This window comes from Lactuca serriola, chromosome 1 (genome assembly GCF_051521515.1).
Source record: "Lactuca serriola cultivar US96UC23 chromosome 1, Lser_US96UC23_V15, whole genome shotgun sequence".
Lineage (NCBI taxonomy): Eukaryota > Viridiplantae > Streptophyta > Magnoliopsida > Asterales > Asteraceae > Lactuca > Lactuca serriola.
This window is the reverse complement of record NC_136408.1, coordinates 148,281,550-148,293,710: the sequence shown is the minus strand read 5'-3', so window position 1 is coordinate 148,293,710 and position 12,161 is coordinate 148,281,550.

Below are 12,161 nucleotides of genomic sequence, written 5' to 3'. Positions count from 1 at the left end.
ATATATATATATATATATATATATATATATATATATCTACCCTAATAAATGAAAATCACTTTGCCACATGTCCTCTTCTTATTCATTTGGACACATGGCATTTTCTAGAAATTTTAAAATTTTCTATTTTCCACTTGTCATTTTATTGTATTTTTGATTTTATTAAATTAAAATCCACATTTAATATATAAGGTAATATATATGTAAGATATTTATTAGAAAATGGTTTATATATGTAATGTATCTAATGCATTAAAGTCTCATTAATTTTAATAATTCAAAAAATTTCTTATTTTTCTTATAAATGTAAAGTTTTCAAATTGTTAAAATTTTATATTTAATTTTTTTTAAATAAACCCATGTAATACATGGGTCTCACACCTAGTGTATATATATATATATATATATATATATATATATATATATATATATATATTAGACTATTAATTTTATATAGTATAAGGGTGTATTTTAGACTTTTAAAATTCTTGATGGTTTAATCTATTAATAAATTATAATCTTAATTAAATTAAACTTAAACCATATGATTATGGATTTAATAATATTCTTTTAATTAAACATTTAATTAACTATTAAAAAAGTCCATAAGAGTTAATTGAACTATTCAAAACATCAAGATGCTAAATTAAAATTAAAACTATTTAATTCATTTTAAGTTATGAACCCATGAGTTACACTTTTGAAAACTTTTCAAATAACTTTAGTTTTAGAATTCAATGTTTCATAAAAAAACTTTTCAAATTCCAAAACTTGAGGGCAAGTTTTGTAACTCTTGAAAACTTTTGGATTTCATAACTTATGGAATTAATTTGTTTTATGAAGATGAGACTTTTCAAGTCCATTGTAACACCCCGTTTATTAAATAAATAAACAAACAAATAAAATGAATAATAATGGCCATAAAAACCCTGAGATGTATTTTATATTACTTTAATTTAGCCCTAAGGTGATAGTAAGTTGTTAGGAGTGTTCGTTATCAGACTTAAATGTATTAAAATGTGGAAATGGGAGTTAAAATGTAACTTTCGGACCAATTATGAATAGAATTCTGATGTTAGGAGCTGTTTGGCAATATCTTTGGACTTACGTTGAAAGGAATTTTAGAGTCGGGGGGCTAGAGTGTAAATATTGGACTACAAATGAAAGGAACAGAGGGGAAGGGGTTAGAATTGTCAATATGGCATGGAGTTTGTTTGGACGGGGTCTAATACCTGTCACCTCTATTTGGCCTTGCATAACACCAAACCCTAACCCTAAACACCCTCCTAGCCGCCACCTTATCACCCCTTCTCCTCCAGCCGCCGCTCCTCCATCGATTGAAGCCGGCAGCTACCAACCGTTATGTTAGTGGCAAAAATGAAGAGCCATGAATCGATAACGTGTTATTCGAGAGGAGTAGGAGAGCGTGGATCGTGGGAGTTGCAACCGTTGCCGATGTCGCGCCAGTCGGAGACGGAGGATCGATTCGTATTCGTTGCCGTTGCTGTCCTTCTACGACGACGGACAAGATGATGCCATGGCTGCAGTTGAGGTTCTAAATCGCCATTTTTCTTCTTCTTCTAATTATTCTGCCGATCCAAGCGCTGCTCTTTCCGGCTGTTGCTCCATTGCCATCTCCGCTCACCGCAAGTGGGTGATTCGAGTCATTTTCCGAGTAAGGACTCGATGGTGGATGTTGCTGCTTAATGGGGAACCAAAAGAAATCACCGCCACCACCGTTAGGTGGTGGCTGCCACCATGTGCCACCATGTTTGAGTGTGTGTTATGTTAGTTAGTGGGTGCGTTTATTTTTAGATTTCGTGTTGTAAACTGTAATCATGTCGGAAAAATGAAAAGGAAAACTCAAACCACCACCGTGAGGTGGTGGCTACCGCCTGCTGCTGCCACCGGTCGCCGTGTCGGGAGGCAGTGGGACTAAAACCCTAATGGGCCTATTGAACCCTCATTAATCAAAAGACCTAGCTTTTGGGCCTATTGGGCTAAGATGGGGTTGGAATCCCTAATTAGGGTTTAGAAAAGCCTAATATTGGATTTATGGGCTTTGAACTTATCGGGACCCACATTTGGGCCATTGGAATTGGACTATGTATTAAGCCCACTCACACCTTATAATTATCTAGTAGAGTGGTGGACTTAATGGATTTAGTCCTTAATGGGTTAAGTGAGAAACACTTAACTCTAATTGTCATTTTATGTGAAACCCTAATTTCACATGGGCTTTGAGTTGGACCTTTCGTTTAGGCTTTGGGGATTGGGATATTGATGGGCCATCCAAGAACAATTATATGGACAATAATAATTTAATGGGCTTTAGGGTAAGACCCATGTGAAGGTTTGAGGCCCAATTTGGAAAATGGGCCATAATTCGGCCTTTATGATTATGAGATATTGGGCCATTAGAAATGCCAAACGTTTGGACTGGACTAAATGGTTGGACCTTTAAATGAGACCATGTAAAGGTTGGGCCCAATTTGGAAAAGTGGGCCATATGTTGGGCTTTGGTCCATGGTTTGAGTTTTAGGCCTTTAGATTAGGCCTTGGACTGAATAAATCTGAGTTAGGGTAAAGGAGTCTTTTACCCCAAGTATGGAGTTGTTGTTATGCATTGGAACCCATTTATTAATTGGGTATTGTTTGATGTTGTCAGTTCAAGAATCTGTCAACCAACAGCTAGAGTTGCATCTGCGGGACTTCAGCAGTTCCACGTGAGTCTCCTTACCATACCAATGGGTCTAAGGCACCAATACTGGCCCATTTTATGATATGTGATATACTAGCTAAAGTTGTATTATGCGGCATGCTAGCTGGTTATGTGATAGGGAGTATGCTAGTGATTATGTGGCATGCCAATTAATTATGTGATACTTGTGTGAAAGACCTCGGGGGGTTACCGAGCCACTTAGGTGTAAGACCTTGTAGGGTTTCCTTGGTATCCTAGGTCAAAGACCACGGGTATTCCCGAGGCACTTAGGTGTAAGACCTTGGAGGGTTTACTTGGTATCCTAGGTCAAAGAACCTGGGGATGCTAAGACTGATGGGTTTTGAGCATTCTAACACTTCCTAAGTGTACATGCAACCCTAATAACCTTGAATCTATGTTTTCTCTATATACATGCAAATTTCTTATTCAAGGTTATTTCCTAACTAGCATGGCATGGGGAATATATGAAACATAAAAACTAGTAGAAATACATACCTTGTTGTTGTTTGGATTCCTTCAAGACTTTGTGAGCCTAGCACCCCAAATGTTGTGCCTCAAATGCTTCACACAACACCACAAAACTTGGAATAACTTGAGAGAATACTTCTAGCACTCAAAATCAATTGTTCCCTCTCTAGTAACCTTACTAGGTCCGATTTCACTAGCCAAAGGGTCCCTTTTATAGTGGTGTCACAATTAGGGTTTTCACATGAATACTCTTAATTGTCATGACTCTTCATTTCTCATGACCCATGGGTTTGTAACTCCCATGGACTATCCATGGAGCTCCAAATGGTTACATCCATAACCCATAAACCATGGATCATTAATCCACCATAAAAGATTTGATGATTGTCATAATCAACCCTATATATTTAATTAGTCTCACTTTGATCACCGAATTAATACTAGATTAACACTTGATCAAATACTAATTAAATAATACTACTATTAATATATTAGAACTTATAATATATTAATAATCATAAGTGCCATATTCTCTCATTTAGTCTATCCAAGTATTGCAATGCCATGCAACCCAAATGGACCATGCCGGGTCGGATCAAGTACATACCAAATAAAGTTATGGACTTAGACACTATATCCAACAGTCTCCCACTTGGATAAGTCTAATAACTATATTTGCAAATATGACTTCAAAATCCGACTAGCAATCGTAGCTTTTTCAAAGTCTCTCGGAACTGAGATGATGATGATACGCCATTTATGATAAGTGATCATATAATCCTCTGCTCTCATGATATCAGCCGGACAAACACATGGAACATGGCCTTACTTATTGTCCAGCATTTGTTTCTCGATCTCCGATTTGTTTCGACATAGAACTAAATTGAACACATCAATTAGGTTCTGACCGGGCCCGGTACATAGGTCAAAACCAAATCATCGAGGGGCCCAGATATCGCTTCTATTTCTAAAAGGAACAGATAAAATTCGACTGATATGCTTGTACTAACTACTTGTTGAATTACTCACAAAGGCACGTTTTATAACATCGAGTTACCAATGCGTTTTCGTACAATCAATGAATAACCAACTCATAGTCAACAACTCATATCTCTAGGTTTGAAGATTTATATGATATTACCGTCTCACGATCACTCGAGATAAATTCCATGAAGTGATGCAAGTGAGCGTGGGTTGAATCCAATACTCAGCCCTTATGAGTACTCATGAATGTTGTAGGAACCATTGCATTGTCCAAAGCACTTTAGACAAATCATACAAGCCAAATTCATGACAGTCTTAAATCAATACTTACTTCCAAAGTTTGACTGACTGTGGATGGTTTGAATAATATGATATATACCATAACATAATTATTCTGGAAGTAAAAACATGCAAAATTGAAACATAGTAAGCAATCAACACAAGATAGTAACACCTTACTCATAAATAAATAACAACTTTTATTTATCATCAAATGTCAATTACATTTTACAAGTTTTAGGAGTCTAATTATTGAAACTAATATCATCCTTCATCCCAATGCGCCTTGCATGCTGTAAATGCTTAACCCTGCTCAGTCCCTTCGTGAGGGGATCTGCCGGGTTCTCATCTGATGATACCCTCTTTGCCACGAGGAGTCCTTCTTCTATTCTATGTATAATGAAATGGTATTTTCTGTCAATGTGCCTAGATCTCCCGTGATCTCTTGGTTCTTTCGCCAAAGCAACCACACTTTCACTGTCAAAGAAAATTTCCATTGGCTCCTTTATAGCTGGTACAACTCCAAGGTCTCCGATGAAGTTCTTCAGCCATATCGCCTCTTTTGCTGCCTCGCTTGCTGCTATGTACTCTGATTCACAAGTCGAATCAACTATTGTCTCCTGCTTGGAACTTTTCCAAGTAATGGCTCCTCCATTTAGGATAAAGACCCAGCCTAACTGAGAGCGGAAATTATCCTTATCAGTTTGAAAGCTAGCATCACTATATCCTTCCACTCGCAAGTCATCACTACCTCCGAGGGTAAGGACCCAGTCCTTAGTCCTCCGCAAATACTTGAGAATGTTCTTTAGCGCTGTCCAGTGTGCCTTGCCAGGGTTCCCTTGATATCTACTGACCATGCTCAAAGCAAAAGCCACATCAGGGCGAGTACAGGTCATAGCATACATGATCGAGCCCACAACGGAAGCATATGGTATCTGACTCATCTCAGCTATCTCAGCCTCTGTACTCGGACAATGAGTCTTACTTAGGTTGGCATTACTCTGGATTGGTAATTCTCCTTTCTTGGAATCTTGCAAACTGAACCTCTTCAGTACCTTATCCACATAGGTACTTTGACTAAGTCCAATTAGTCTCTTACTCCTATCTCTCAATATCCTTATCCATAGGATATAGGCAGCTTCCCCAAGTTCTTTCATAGCAAAACACTTCCCAAGCCAGGCCTTAACCTCCTGCAAAGTTGGGATGTCGTTTCCTATGAGAAGTATGTCATCCACATACAACACCAAGAAGCTAACTATTCCACCTGCGAGATGCTTGTTTCAATCCATAAATGGATTTTTCAAGCTTACACACTTTATTAGGGTATTTTGGATCGACAAAACCCTCTGGCTGAGCCATGTAAACATCCTCATCCAACTTCCCATTAAAGAAAGCGGTTTTGACATCCATTTGCCATATTTCATAGTCATGAAATGCACCTATGGCTAACAACACTCTAATAGACTTAATCTTAGCTACTGGTGAGAAGGTCTCATCATAGTCAACTCCTGGAGTTTGAGTAAAGCCCTTCACAACTAGTCGCGCTTTATAAGTGTGTACTTTCCCATCCATGTCAGTCTTCTTCTTGAAGATCCATTTGTACCCAACTGTCTTACGACCTGGTACATTGTCAACCAACTTCCAAACTTGATTGTCATACATGGACTGAATCTCGCTGTCCATAGCCTCCTTCCATTTCGCAGACTCAGGGCCTGCCATGTCTTCCTTATAGTTATTAGGTTCATCCAAATCTATCAGTGTACTATCACTGATAAATGTATCACCTTCAGTGGTGATGTGATAACCATAATAAAATTCAGGCACGTTCCTCACCCTAGCGGAACGTCTTGGAGGTATAGACTCGTCTATCGGCTCAACAAGAGTTTCCTCCTCAGGTTGGATGACAGTATTTGAGGTTCCTTCACCACTTGACTCTTGAAGCTCTTCAAGGTCAATTTGCCTCCCACTGTCCCCTTGGCTTATGAATTCTCTCTCATGAAAGACTCCTCTTCTTGCTACAAAGACCACATTATCACTGGGTCTCTAGAAGAGGTAACCAAAGGATTTCTGTGGGTAGCCGATGAAAATACACCTCTCGCTTCGGGGTTCAAGCTTGTCATGAGTCTCACGCCTCACAAAAGCTTCACAACCCCAAATCTTGATGTCCTCTAAATTGGGCACTTTCCCAGTCCACATATCATGAGGTGTTTTGGCAACCTTTTTGGTAGGGACTAGATTAAGGATATGGGCGGCAGTCTCTAAGGCATACCCCCAGAAAGAGATTGGTAACGAAGCTTGACTCATCATGGAACGAACCATATCCAACAAGGTTCGATTGTGCCTCTCATCCACACCATTCAACTGTGGTGTCCTGGGAGGTGTCAATTGTGAGACAATCCCACATTCCTTAAGATAGTCAAGGAACTCAATGCTAAGATACTCTCCTCCCCGATCGGATCGGAGCATCTTGATGTTCCTGCCCAATTGATTCTCAACTTCCTGCTTAAACTCTTTGAACTTTTCAAAGGTTTCTGACTTATGCTTGATTAAGTAAATATATCCATATCTACTGTAATCATTAGTAAAAGTCACATAATAACGATTAGCATCCCTTGTAGCAACTCTGAAGGGCCCATACACATCCGTGTGTACAAGGTCCAACAAACCTTCACCCCTATCACAAGTACCTGTGAAGGGCGACTTTGTCATTTTTCCAAGTAAACAAGACTCGCAACTATCATCTGACTTGAGGTCAAATGATTCCAAGACTCCAGCCTTTTGGAGTTGGCCTATGCGCTTCTTGCTAACATGTCCAAGACGACAATGCCACAAGGATGCTTTATCTAAGCTATCAGAAGAATCAATATACAACACATTATTTCCTAGATTGTCTACAACATTCACGGCTTCATATACACCATCACAAGGTATTGCTTTAAAGTAAAATACATCATTGTAATAAACATTAATAGCACCATTTTTATTATCAAATGAAAATGTAAAACCTTGTTTGTACAAGCCATGAAAAGAAATAATATTTCTCGCCATTTCGGGCGAGTAACAACACTTATTCAAATCTAACATTAACCCATTATTAAGCAATAAAGAATAAACTCCTATCTTGGTAACAGGTGATGCTTTCCTGTTGCCCATGACTAAGTTTATCTTCCCGTGCTCTACTTGCTCACTTCTTCTTAGTGCCTGCAAATCAGTACAAATGTGAATACCACACCCTGTATCAAGCACCCAAGAATTAGCATTAGATGAGTTGTTAGACAATATTGTGTAAATACCTGCATGGGTGGGTTTAACCTTCCCATCCTTTACATCTTGCAGATATTTGGCGCAGCTTCGCTTGAAGTGTCCCTTATCTTGGCAATAGAAGCATTGTGCTTCCTTTGGGTTCGAAGAAGGAGTAATGGGACATTTCTTTGTCCCACTTGAAGAGGAACCATCAAGAGTCTTACCCTTGGTACCCTTTGAAGGGCTTTTCCTCTTCTTACCCTTCCCTTGCCCAATTGCAAGAACAGGGGTTGTTAAAGGAGTAGAAGTAGCAACCGCTTTACCCTTAAGGCCATTTTCAGCTGTCCTTAAGATTCCTTGAAGTTTGCTAAGTGTGACTTCCTCCTTATTCATATGATAAGTCATACGAAACTGATCATAAATATAAGTTAAGGAATGGAGAATGATGTCAATCGCCAATTCCTCAGGGAAGTCAACATTGAGCTTTAGTAACCGGTCAACGAACCTCTGCATCTTATGCAAGTGACCGGTGATGGGTTCACCATCCTTCATCCTTGCGGTTATCATGGAGGAAATGTTTTCATACCTCTCTTGACGCGCGCTCTGATGATACCTTTCCATCAGATCTAGGTGCATCTCATAGGGGTAGAAATCTTCATAAGATTTTTGGAGTTCTGAAGTCATTGTAGCCATCATAATGCAGGACACCTTGGTGGCATCCTTCTCATGCGCAATGAACTCCGCAAGCTCTTCTGGAGTAGTAGTGGCTTCATTAACAACCTTAAGCTCCCTATCAAGGACATATTCTTTGTCCTCATAGCGGGTAATCATCCTGATGTTTCTGATCTACTCATTAAAGTTGAATCCATCAAAGATGACCTTACCACACAAGTTCATTAGGGAAAAGGAGCCTATAGGGTTTGAGCCAACAGCGTTATTGGAAGACATCTGGAATAAAAGGAAGATAAGTTTCATTAGATTAAGAATCCTTAATAAGTCACCCAAATGAAATATTAAGGCTAGGATCCAACAAACTATTTATAGGTGGAAGAGGGATGCCGTAATCCACACTATAAAATATTTGAAGGTAGGTAAATGACGATTTACCAATTTCCACCATAAGAACGAAATATTTTATTATTAGGTTTTATTGGTTTTGAAACTCCTAGATCTTTTGAGATACATTGAACTTTTCAATGGCATGTTTGAATCTCGAATGTGCCCTCTCAAGTTTGTGACTGGGATGCCGAGGATCACAAACAAGGTGTGAATAACCATACAAATTGACTAGGTACCCTTAACAATATTACCTAATCGATGTGCCGGTTAACCACACACGCTCCACCGATCTATAATAAAGTCAAGTTACCCTTTGCCACTCTTACTAGTCCATGTTAGTGTGCCGGTTAACCACACACGCTCCACTAACGACTTGGTAAGGTACAAACTGTAATTTTATGGGCTAGCACCAATTTCACATTTTCCTAAAGTAACTAAGATTGGGAATTTATAATGTATAGTTACTTTATAATTCATTATACTTTTAATGAGAATTTGAAGTCGTATCCTACCCGTTTGGCTAACGACCCTCCACTAATCTAGGAAACGGTGGGTGATAGTGGACACCCATTAAGTCACCATTTTATAGGCAGCAACCTTATACCCCCTTATAGACCGGCTTCGTGAATGAGGCCTACTAACGGTAAGAACAACATATTCTTATACATATCTATATAATAAAATTATAATAATAGTATAAGTGTTGATTTTTAAACCTTTTAAAAATCTAAGGTTTAATTTGGAATTAAAGTATTAGAGTGTAAGACTTTTCAAATTCCAAAACTTGAGGGCAAGAATTGAAACTATTCCATGTCTCTTCAATTTTGTAACTTATGAGTTTTAATGGTTCATAAAAATGAAGACTCTTCATTTTATGAAACCTCTTTAGTTCTTTAAACACAAATTAAAGAAGTGACCTTTGGTTATCCATAACTTGAGGACAAGTTATGGACACCATCAATACAATTAAGATCAAGAATTAAACACACATGGTGGTTACACATAATTCCTATGATCTTCTAAAACCTCATAATGTGACAACCCGATATTTCGAGACAATGTAATGTAAAACCAATCAAATCTCGGTCAAAATATAACCTTCTTAAAATCTTATTTGGGTTAAATAAAGTAGTAGGAATCATATCAAGGTTTTCGTACATAAAAAGAACGTCCAAATCTGACTTCGGATGAGGAAGTTATGAATTTTTGAAGAAATTCCTTAATCACGTCATTTTAATAAATAAATAATAAAAATAATTTCGGAATTTGCCAACGGAGTCTAAACGAAAGTTGTAGATCTTGGTCTCACATTCGCGTGGATATAAAGAACGTAAAAAACGGAGTTCGTATGAGGGAGATATGAATTTTAGAAGTTTATTTAAAATAAATATAAATTTAATTATAAACTCCCGGTATTATCCGAAGGGGAGTCATTGGATAGGACCGAAGTATGCCCTGCGTACCTTCGTACCCCCCGCGTACTCAGATCAAGGGCCTCGGATCGTCCACGTCGCCTATGCGAAGCTTCCAACCCGCCCGTCCGACCCGCCGTCCCATCCGAAGTGCGTAAGCGATGACGTCTCGTATGCGCTGCGTACCCTCGTACGCCCAGCGTACCGAGGCGGTTCAGCACCCCTATAAAAGGGATGCGAGGCTTTCCGGAAATTTTGCTCACTTCTCTCTTTTCTCTCACGATCTTGCCTCGATTTCCGTGCCTGTTCAAACCCGAAGCTCTGGTCTTTTTGCTCAAGTCCCGAGGGTCGATTTTACTCCCGAGATTCCCGAGAATCCCGAGAAAAATCCATTTTCCGAGACGAAACTCTGCCCGGTTTTCCATCTCGCTTTCTTCAATCAATCAAGTGAGTTCATACCCCTTAAATTACCTTTTAAATGTTCTATAAATTCTTTTATATGCTTTCAAGGGGGGGGGGATACAAGTTAAATACTTATAGTTATTGCTTCAATCACATGTGATTGCATTAATTACATGTGATTAATAACTAGGGAAACCAGTGATTTTATCACTGTTCAAACTGTCTATCAAACTGTTTTACTTCAAAATATTTTCCAAACCCATTTACTTTTCAAATTTATACTACAACTGTGATTTAAACAAATATTCCTTATACTTAAACTGTTTTAATCAAATCTATGCCTTCAAATTGTTTTATAGATTGACATCAAGTCGATCTTGCTTTAAAAATAATACTTATGTTTCAAATGTCTTATAAATACTTATTTATGCTTTTATATTATAAATTGCATGCCCATATATGTATAGATGTATAAATAATGTTTAAAGGGCTTAGGAAGGCCATCCACCCTATTTCCTTTTTCTCGATTTGGATGTGGTCTGGTGGGATTTCGGGTGACCATCCGAAGGTCGTTTCAATATTAATTATATATCCAATATACATATATAGACATAAAAGTACTTCCATATTCATACGTACTAGCCACATCATTAGTGAGTTACCATCGGGGTAACACAGGATCATACTATTACATCTGTTAGATCAATGAGTCAGTTCATTCATGAGTCTATACATTACATTACATTACTATGAGAACATATACAACTATACGAGAACGAGGAACATTACCCTCACATTAATACGTTAACAATTGTGATCCACTATATCGGAGCATGCCTTAAATGTCATGGCCCGAGTTGTAGCCAGAATTCTCTTGGAGGGAGAGCGTTGAGTTTGCGTATAGATCTATACTGGATTGACTATCCTACACCTTGCTGCTAGCTACAGCCGGACCTGTAGGTCTGCGGGTGCCAAACGTCATTCCGTTATTACGACCGTTCTTATTGTCGTTGTTATCAGTCAATAGTATGGTGCAATTATCACATTATACCTTAATATAAATCCGGTTTAAGGTAATTAGTACAGCAGTAGTCACTATAAAACTAAGCTACAGTACTACAATGATTTACCCATTACATATTTTTAGTGATAACCTCACTTGAATTTTAATGTACAAACTATATTTTGTTAAAAGATAGTTGCACTTGGGAAATTACACACTTTTACAACAAGCGAACATACAAAACAGTTAAAGCCTTGGTAGAAGGCTACTTTTTTAGAAAATATAGGTTTTTCTGAGAGATTCAAACTTTAACAAACACATACATACATGAACTTATACTTGAGACATGTTCAAATGTTTTTGATAACAGATACCGACATTAAAATACTTATGAACTCACCAGCTTAATGCTGATAAACTCTTTCAAAATAACTTGTATTCTCAGGTCATCAGTAGACAGGTACCGATGCCAGCTTTTGAGATGATGGAGCGCACTCAAGACTCATCATATTATTATTTTGATTTACGCTATATTTTTGGTGTCTAAAACTGTACAGAACACGCTTGTATTAAAATTATATATTTAATG